The sequence below is a fragment of the Schistocerca americana genome, chromosome 1 (assembly GCF_021461395.2).
Source record: "Schistocerca americana isolate TAMUIC-IGC-003095 chromosome 1, iqSchAmer2.1, whole genome shotgun sequence".
Classification (NCBI taxonomy): domain Eukaryota; kingdom Metazoa; phylum Arthropoda; class Insecta; order Orthoptera; family Acrididae; genus Schistocerca; species Schistocerca americana.
Genome location: NC_060119.1, coordinates 318,696,577 through 318,703,280, shown reverse-complemented (window position 1 = coordinate 318,703,280; position 6,704 = coordinate 318,696,577).

Below are 6,704 nucleotides of genomic sequence, written 5' to 3'. Positions count from 1 at the left end.
TTGAACCATTTGTTCCGTTGGGTGAGCTCTTGTTTTTGTTATTTGCTATCACATATACAAGAACCAATATTAGTTCTTTCTGCAGTCGATGCAAGTATTAAGATCAAGCCTAAAGGGGAACGCTGAACACTTGACAATGTAAACAATACTTTCTTGAAAATTAATTATGGGTTCTCTGTAAATGGCCTATCACTCAAATTAGATTAAACACACTGTGCGCAATTCAGCATTGCACAATGTCTTACCACACCGTTAGAAGTAAGGGATTAGGAAAACCAATATATGAAACAGAATATTCTAAATTCTTAGGTGTTTATATTTATGTGAACTTTAACTGGGAGTCACGTGTTGCATTTACAGTAACTCTAATAGTGTAAGAAGCTGAAAAACGTTTCAGTAGATGACTAATACTTAAGCTTACACAGGAGAATTTACACAGTCAAAAGCCGTTGGGAGAACACAAAAAAATCCACTGGGTGATGTCCGGTTATTAGAGCATTTAATTTTGACAAGTGAAAGCATATACAGCGTTTTTTTTATTAAAAAACCTTTGTGAAAGCCAAAATTACATTTTGTTAGTACTTTAATGTTTAAAAACACGTGAAACTGCTCTTGAATGCATTAGTTTTTGAAGAATGTAGGATAAATCTGGCAGAAGTGAGACAGGGCGATAGTCGTTGGCAACAGAGTTATCCTATTTTTACACAATCATATTTTCCTAATTTCAGAAGCAGAGGTGGGTAGAGTTTAGAGTTTTAATTTTATTAAACTGCTCAGGTATTGTTTGTTTTATATATATATATATATATATATATATATATATATATATATATATATATATATATTCACTGAAGACACCTTACGAGCAAGCTTGGAGAACAAGACAAGTTTAAAGTCAGCCAAACGCAAACTCGCAATCGGTAAAAAGCAGATTATCGCACTCGATGGAAATGACAGTCGAATCACTGAAAAGGAGGCGGTTTTGAAGTTCATCAGAGACTTTTATAGCAATTTGTATAGCAATCCAGGGGAAAATTTGAGTGTACCTAAATTAAATGATGTACCCAGTGCTCCAGATATACTCCCATCGGAAGTCAAGTGTGCTCTAGATAGCACGAAGAAGGGAACAGTGTCGGGTGATGATGAGCTCAGCGTTGACATCCTCAAACTGGCAGGAGAGGTAACAGTAAAGCACTTGGCAAAAATATTTACTTCCTGCCTGCACTATGCTTCAATCCCATTATCGTGGAACAAGGCTAAGATTATTTTGATACACAAGAAAGGAAGTATTCACAATATTAAAACCTACCGTCCTATCAGCTTGCTCTCAATTTTGTACAAAATTTTCACAAACATCTTGTTAAACCGAATTAGTTCCATTCTGGACTCAGCCCAACCTATAGAACAAGCAGGATTCCGAAGCAATTTTAGCACTATTGACCACATTCTGACCGTTAGTGAAGTGATAAGCAGAGCGAATGAATACCAACTGCCTCTCTGCATTGCCTTTGTTGACTCTGAAAAGGCATTTGACTCCGTTAGCCATGTAGCTGTCCTCCAAGCTTTGAGTGAGCAAGGAGTGGGAGCAGCATACATTGAAATGCTCAGGAAAATCTACGAGAATTCTTCAGCTTATGTTAACATCGGCGAATCAACTCAAGAATTCCGCATCATGAGGGGTGTCAAGCAAGGCGATCCCATCTCCCCAAAACTGTTCTCTGCTGTATTGGAAATGGCTATGTCAAAGCTGAGCTGGGAAGGTAAGGGAATTAGAATTAATGGAAGAAGGCTTACCAACTTGAGATTTGCTGATGATATTGCCTTACTGGCCAAAGACTTCGCAGAGCTCCAAAACTTAGTCACAGGTCTTGCATCGGAATGTCAGCTGGTTGGCTTGAACATGAACCTTTCCAAAACAAAAGTAATATCCAACAAATGGGTCCCAGCTGGAGATGTGAAAGTCAAGGACAGTCTACTAAAAGAGGTCAGTGAATGTGTCTACCTTGGCCAGATTATAAATATGAAGGGAGACATAAGGCCAGAAATCTATCGACGCATCAAGCTTGGCTGGCAAGCATTTGGGAAGAATTCAAAAATATTCAGATCAAAAATGCCAGTCAATCTGAAGAAAGCAGTATTTGATCAATGCATTCTTCCTGTGATGACATATGGCTGCGAGACATGGACACTGAACTCAGTTACAAAAGGGAAACTTAGGACAGCACAGACAGCAATGGAGAGATCAATGCTGGGTCATACAAGAAAGGACAGGAAAAGGGCAGATGACATCGGGTCTGTGACGAAGGTTAGTGACATCTTAGAGAGAGTAGGTTCCTTGAAATGGCAGTGGGCTGGCCACGTCGTGAGAAGAAAAGACAACAGATGGACGAAGCTAGTACTGGAGTGGAGTCCGAGAGAGCACCGGAGGCCTAGAGGAAGAGCACCAGACAGATGGGCAAAAGACATCAAGAAGATCGCTGGTAACACCTGGCAGAGAACTGCCCAAGACCGTCCCACTTGGAGAAGACTTCTGAAAGCCTACCTGCATCCACGACTTGAAGAGGCCACATCATCTAATGATTGAATTGGCTGATGATGATGATGATTATTTATATATATATATATATATATATATATATATATATATATATATATATAGCCTTGCCTTTTCTAGTGAATATTTGGGTCCTATTTTCTCCACAACTTTTAAAGATGATTATTAGAAATTTTTTTAACTTATGCCTTTTTTTTAAAAAAAATAAACTATTTAGTCACTTTGACTGTAGTACAGTCTTTCTGTTCCTTGTTTCCCTTAAACCAGTATTCCGTATTATTTTAATTTTATTATCAGAGGTGCTAATTTCAGACATAATAAACGCATTTCCTAACTTTTTAACAACTTTTATTACTATGGCACAGTAGTTTACATAATATTTGACTCTTTCTGGGTCATTATTCTTTCTTAGTTGCATTTCCCTTTTCGGTTTACAAGATATTTTATCCCTTTAGTAAAGCATGATTCTTTACACGGTTCCTTACAACTATAGCTGAATGTTTTATTAGCGAAATGTTTTCAATTATGTATCATGAAATAAATTATATTTTAAATTAACATCAGCTTCCCAGTACACCTTATTCTAATCTAATTTCTGCCAGTTTTCCCTAAAATTTGCAGTTGCTAAATTGTTAAATGAACACATCATTCCGGAGGACTGTTTGGCGTTACTCCATGGAGCTATGTTATATACTGTAAGTAGCTGTGCATCATGATCAAAAAGACCATTCTTAACAGGGTAATTGTTTATTTTATGAAATGTATCTTGGCCTATGAAAATATTATCTAGAAGTGTCCTGGTTATGTGTATTACTGGAGTAATGATTCAAGGCCATTCTTACTCTCAAGACTATCAGTAAAACTACATTGAAATATCCACAAATTATAATCTGCATCCCTCTTTCTGATGGCACAACAAAAATCCACGTTTTTGAGAAATTAAGTCATTCCCTTATTAAGTTTGTAGACAATAATGATATAGTCTGACAACAACAGTAAGAATCGCAAACATAATACCATAAGGAGAAATATTTACACTCTTGTCGCACGAAAGGAGGGAGGTATTCATCCATAACAAATCTTTTGATCATTGGTTCATTGATGTAAAGGATTTAATTTAATGTACAAATAAATTCAAACATAAACTGAAGTCTATATGATCGACAACGCCCTTCTGTTTGAACACCTGAATTCACTGTAAGTGCGAAAGAAATAGCAGAGCTTAAGATAAAAATGTGAATCTGTCTACACGTGGGCGTATTTTTCGCTGAGCGAACCTGTTGTAACATTGTAAAACTGTCTCGTTTGACATAAGTGATGGACGGAAGACGCAGGTGACGGGCCGCGTGTCCTGCGCAGGGAGCGGACAGCGAGAACGCGACGCTGGCCGAGGACAGCGCCCGCGGGCGGGTGAAGCGGGCGGGCGTGCCCGAGGCGGGGCTAGCAGACGACGGCCACAGCCGGCGCGAGGAGCCGCTCTACGTGGAGGAGCCCGCCTGGGTGAGCCGCAGCTCTGCCCCACCTGCCACCGCACCCCTGTCCGCGCCGAACTGCACTTTAACTCGCCACGTCATCTGGTACTCACTCTGCTTTCCTCTTAACATTCCAAGGCAGTACGTTCCTAGACGAGTCAATCAGTAAACCGAATCTCATCTACATCTACGTGATTACTCTGCTGTTCACAATAAAGAGCTTGTCAGAGGGTTCAATGAACCACCCTCAGGCAGTCTCTCTACCGTTCCACTCTCGAAAGGTACGCGGTAAAAACGAGCACTTAAATTTTTCTGTGCGAGCCTTGATTTCTCTTATTTTATCGTGATGATCATTTCTCCCTATGTAGGTGGGTGCCAACAGAATGTTTTCGCAATCGGAGCAGAAAACTGGTGATTGAAATTTCTTGAGAAGATCCCGTCGCAACGGAAAACGCCTTTGTTTTAATGATTGCCACTCCAATTCACGTAACATTTCTGTGACACTATCTCCCCTATTTCGCGATAATACAAAACGAGCTGCCCTTCTTTGTACTTTTTCGATGTCATCCGTCAGTCCCACCTGATGCGGATCCCACACCGCACAGCGATACTCCAGAAAAACGCGGACAAAAATGTAAGCAGTCTCTTTAGTAGACCTGTTGCACCTTCTAAGTCTTCTGCCAATGAATCGCAGTCTTTGGTTTGCTCTACCCACAATATTATCTATGTGATCGTTACAATATTGTTATTTGTAATTCTAATCCCTAAGTATTTATCTGAATTTACAGCCTTCAGATTTGTGTGACTTACCGCGTAATCGAAATTTAGCTGATTTCTTTTAGTACTCATGTGATTAACTTCACACTTTTCTTTATTCAAGGTCAATTGCCACTTTTCGCACCATACAGATATCTTATCTAAATCATTTTGCATGTTGTTTTGTTGGATTGGGAAGGGTGAGGGAAGGCAATTGGGCGTGTCCTTTTCGAAAACAACCACCCCGGCATTTGCCTTAAAAGCGATTTAGGAAAATCGTGTGGAATGTACACTGCCGGAAAAAATTAGTACTGCCTTTTAGAGATTTCCAGTTAACTGATGATTAATTGTTGCAGCAGTGCACATGGAGTACATGAAATGGTTACATTTATAAATCACTAGCACAAGCGCTTCTGACGTATCAAGTGTCGACACATGCTGAAATATCCATATTAGTACGTGGCGTAGCCTGTATAGGCGGCAATGCAGGCGCTAACTCTGGAATCAAGTCGATGGTACAGATGGCGAATACTGTCCTGGGAAACGTTATGCCAAAAATGACCAACATGTTCACGTAGTTCTGTAAGAGTTGATGGCTGACGAGTCACACGGGGCACTTCTCTTTCCTCGATCGGAGACAAGTCTTGAGATTGTGATGGCCGGGAAAGTTGCTGCACGTCTTGCAGAACACGCTGAGTTTCCCTGTTAGTGAGTGACCGTGGATTATCCTGTTCTAAGAACGGCAAAAGAATGGGTCTTACAGCATTGTGCACATACGGAGCGCTGGTTAGTGTCCCCTCCAGAAACGCAAAAGGTTAACAAGAGTTGTAGCTTATCGCACACCAGACTATAAGACATAGGGATGGGGGTAGGGGACAGTTCGTCGTGGACGACCCGACGAGACAGTGCTCACCAGGTCTACGTCGTAATCCCAAACGACCATCACTTGCGTGCAGGCAGAATCTGCTTTCATCGCTGAAGACCACGGCGCGCCATCCCATCTTCCAAGTGATCCTCTGACAATGCTCGTCAAGCCTTGCACATCCATGCTGTGGCGTGAGTGGAAGAGCGGCTAGAGGTGCGCGCCCCAGAAGTCCCACTGCTAATAACCGGTTCGCAACAGTTCGTGTTGATACGTCTTACCCGTGCTGTCATAGCAGTACGATCTACCACTCTTTCCCTTACAGTACGACGATCCTGGCGAGAGTTTGCGCTACGTGGACGTCAAGAACCACATCTATGGGTGTGAGAATTTTCGCGTGGTCACTGAAACCGCATCGTTGCGCAACTGACGTAGCACGTCCATCTTGTGTGGCTATTCACCGAAAGGACCATCCCACCACTCGGAAGGCCCCTTTCAACTTAGCTTAATTGGCTGTAGGAAGCACGAGTGCGTCCCCACGGCTTGGTTGCCTGCTTGTTTCAACATTTGCACCACACCGAGCCTTCTGGCTGTAAGCATTCTCTATTATTAAAGGGTACACACAGATGACGCTCTGGTAGCTATTCCACAACGCTATCTGTTGGCGGACGACGTTGAAACCAAATCGACGTAGTCTTTTCAAGTTTATTAATTTTTTTGCAATGTATGTCTGGATCGCTCGACAGGGATTGACCCGTCGTTCTCTCGAATGCGATCTGACTTCTTAGCACTGCAGCACCTCGCTCCGTAATGAGATACGAGGCACCGTGCACATCAATAACGCTTGGCACTACGAAGTGCCTGATGCAAATATCAGATATTTTCCAGAATGTATCTTTCACTCTGCAGTGGAATTGGTGCTGTTTGGAAACTTCATAGGGGATTAAAACTCTGCGCTGGACCGCAGTGCTCTTACCGACTGAGGTGTCGTGGCACGACTCAAGAGCTGTCCTTACAGCTGCAATTTTGCCGGCACCTCTCTTCTACGACACCGCTCTTC